The sequence below is a fragment of the Triticum dicoccoides genome, chromosome 1A (genome assembly GCF_002162155.2).
Source record: "Triticum dicoccoides isolate Atlit2015 ecotype Zavitan chromosome 1A, WEW_v2.0, whole genome shotgun sequence".
NCBI classification, from domain to species: Eukaryota; Viridiplantae; Streptophyta; class Magnoliopsida; order Poales; family Poaceae; genus Triticum; species Triticum dicoccoides.
Window position 1 is genome coordinate 347,714,953 of NC_041380.1, and position 4,155 is coordinate 347,719,107.

The following is a 4,155-nucleotide window of genomic DNA, read 5'->3' on the forward strand; positions in this document are numbered from 1 at the left end:
AACTAAGCCTTCTACAAGCAACACCGACAAGTCGAGTTACAAGAAAGCTTCGACAACCTCAAGTCATCCTCCTACTACGAGCAACTTCAAGCCGAGAGCTTCATCATCATCTACCCCAACCAATGAGACCGTCAAGACAAGTTCCTTCAAATGCTTCACACGTGGAGGCCGAGGACACAAGTCCTTTGAGTGTACCAACAAGAGGACCATGATCCTCAACGACGATGGTACATACAACTCCATGAGTGAAGGAGAAACGGAAGCACTTGAGCAAGTCGCCATGCACCGGCAAGTGAACGATGAAGAGGAACAAGTCTTTTGTGACGAAGATTCAAGTCCCGCTCTCGTTGTCTCCAAGGTCTTGACTCTTCAATATCACCAAGAAGAAGACCAAAGATGCCACATATTCCATACCAAGGCCGACATCAATGGAAGGTCCGTCAAGGTCATCATCGATGGAGGGAGTTGTCATAACTTAGCAAGTGAAGGACTTTGCTCCAAGCTCCAATTGCCCAAGACGAAGCACCCACATCCCTACAAAGTTCAATGGCTAAGCGACTCTGGCACTATACAAGTCGAGCATAGAGTGAGAGTCTCCTTCAAAATCAGAGCTTACAAAGACACTTTGGAGTGTGATGTCATTCCAATGACCGTTTGCCACCTTCTTCTCGGACGACCATGGCAATTTGATAGAGGTGTCATCCACAACGGCCGAACGAACCACTACATCTTCAAGATGAAAGGAAAGGAGTACGTACTTCGCCCTATGTCTCCAAGCCAAGTGATCGCCGACAAGCAAGCCACCCATCGTGGAGAGAATAGTGAGAGAGTGAACCACCAAAAAGAGAGTGAGCGCCACAAGCCCAAATTGAGTGCCTCCACGATGAGTGAAAAAAGAACCTAGTTCTATTTGCCACCAAAAGTGAGACAAGAGAAGTGTGTGAGAACCCATCAAGTGTCCTACACTATGTCCTTTTGTGCAAGGACGAGGCATCAAAAGCTAACACCTCTCACGATCTACCTCTAGTGTTGTCTTCTCTTTTGCAGGAATTCCAAGATGTTTTCCCCGACGAGCTACCTCCATGACTACCTCCACCGAGGCATCGAGCACCGCATCGACCTCATCCCCGGAGCACCACTTCCGAACAAAGCTCCCTACCGAGTCAACCTCGAAGAAACCAAAGAAATACAAAGGCAAGTAAAACATCTCATAGACCATGGACATGTGCGTGAAAGTTTGAGTCCTTGTGCCGTTCCGGTCATTCTTGTGCCAAAAAGAGACGGTAGCTTTCGCATGTGTTCCGTTTGTAGACCTATCAATGCTATCACCGTTCGCTATAGGTACCCCATTCCACGCCTTGATGTTATGCTTGATGAACTTAGCGATGCCACTATCTTTTCCAAAATTGATCTTAAAAGTGGTTACTATCAAATCCATATACAAGAGGGTGATGAATGGAAAACCGCTTTCAAAACAAAGTTTGGTTTGTATAAGTGGTTAGTCATGCCTATGGGTTTATCGGAAGCACCGGGTACTTTCATGTGTCTTATGAATTATGTGTTTCACCCTTACATTGGTGAGTTTGTTGTGGTCTACTCGACGATATCCTTATTTATAGCAAATCTCTCAAAGATCATGTCACCCATGTTCGAACTGTTTTGCAAACTCTTCGAAAAGAGCATCTCTATGCTACACATGGAAAAATGCCTTTTTGGCGTTGATAAGCTCATTTTCTTGGGTTTTGTTGTATCCTCTAAGGGTGTTCATGTTGATGACTCTAAGACCAATGCTATTAAAACTTGGGCACAACCAACCAACTTGCATCAAGTGCGTAGCTTCCTTGGTTTAGCTGGTTTCTACCGTAGATTTGTGAAGAACTTTAGCACCATTGCTTCACCTTTGCATGCTTTGAGCAAGAAGAATGCACCCTTTGTTTGGGGACCATCCCAAGATACCGCATTCAATGAGCTTAAGAATTTGCTTCCTCATGCTCTCATGCTTGCTTTACCAAACTTTGACAAACCCTTTGAGATTCATTACGATGCTAGTGGTAATGGCATATGAGGTGTGTCAATGCAAGAGAAGCGCCCCATAGCCTACTTTAGTGAGAAACTTTCCGGAACACAACCCAATTACCCCATTTATGACAAAGAGTTATATGCTCTAGTGCGAGTTTTGCATGAATGGGAACATTATATTCGCCCTCATGAATTTATCATTCATACCGATCATGAAACGCTTAAATACCTTAAGGGTCAATCTAAGTTGAACAAGCGTCATGCTAAATGGAGTGAATTCATTGAGTCATTTCCTTATGTCATCAAGTACATTAAATGTAAGGAAAATGTTGTGGCGGGTTCTCTTTCCCGCATATGCATGCTTGTTACTCAACTTGAATTGGATGTCATTGGCTTTTAGCACATAAAAGACTTGTATACGCATGATCCTACTTTTGCTATTTCTTATGCCAAGTTTTCGACGCATACCTCTTGGGATCGTTATCTCTCCCTAATTTAATTTATATATATATATATATAATTATAATATTATAATATTATAATATTATAATATTATAATATTATAATATTATAATATTATAATTTATAATTTATATATATATATATATATATATCTTTACCTACTAATAAACTACCGATCGCTTCTGGTCGTGCGTCAAAAAAATTGCCCCCGAAGTTCGCATTAATTACCCACTACGCCACCGGTAAGTGAGAAAAAACGGTTCGCTGTGGCTGCATCTGCGCCGCGTTCATATAAAGCAACACTCATGGATATATCAACCATACGTGACTAGCCGGGTGGTTAGAGCTTGCGTCTTGCCTTGGGTAGACCTGGGTTCGAACCCTGCTCCCTCCCTTTTGTTTTTTCTTTCTTTTCTTTTGGCTGCAGCACGTAATATTCAGTTAATAAGAAGAAATCCCCTCGCATAAAAACATATCATACATATGTGCTTCACTTAAATGTAGCAACTTGATGAGGTTCTGAATTAACTTAAGGTATTCTGCTTGCCTTTTTATGATATATATGGTGTAATAAATTTGTCTCCTTTAGTATTTTTTGTACTAAATAAATATAGTTCTAGCTGTTCCCTAAGGGTTGTTTTTTTATTTCTGCCTCTTATATTGTGATAGCATAGGTGCGGCATATTCGTATTAAATCTGAAACATATGTGATCTTAAATTATTTTTGCATAATCTAGAATTTATTTCATGGGCTTAGTTTGTACTTTGCCATTCTATGTGAGAGTAAGATGTATTTTTAATTATATACTCACATATGGTCATCTAATTAAGATTGAGATAAGCAAGCGATTGTCAAAGTTGTCATGAAAAACACTAGGCTTCTCATTACAGTGGATGGTAAAATTTCTTTTACACTGATGTTATGGGTGCGTGAAAGCGGTGTGCTAGAGTGTTATTACCAAGTTCATCATCTTATGATTCATCGCATTTGCCGTGACTAGATGGACAACTTGACGACCATCGGCGGCGGTGACCAAGAGGAAAAGCTGCAACGTGGATGGAGCAAAAAGTATGTGGGAAGATTTGTTTCTCCCGTTGCAACGCACAGATTTTTTAGCTATAAGAGTTCATCTTCAAATGGTGTAGGAATCCACAAAATACCATTCCCTGGTTTCGTAATTTGGATATTCCTAAAACCTATTAGGATTTATGATGTTTTAGAAAAAGAGAGGATTTAGGATGCATATCCGAAGGAGATGTGCATCTACCGTGTTCTTCAGCGGTTCTGATAGAGTAATTTTTCTAAATTGATTTGAGATATCGAATATGCTTATACTTGTGGTTCGCTTCATGGTTCCCTGTAGAACTGAATGGAGAAAAAAATATAGTCAAACAGATTTAAGTTGCTAAATTATAATTAGTTGAAAAAAGGTATTATTTTGTCTATCCATGCTTATGCTTCTTTTTTTACCAGCAAAAGAAGCTGTGTTACAGGAAACTCCTTCCTCACATTGAGTGTGATAAAAGTAGCATGGATCTTATTTTGTAATGTAAAATTTCAGTTTTAGTAGGTTTGCATCTGTTTCAAAGGTATTGCTTTTCAGAGATAATTAATGATACAATTAAGGAAAATGCAAAAAAATCTTCCATTGCAACGCACGGGCATTTTTTCTA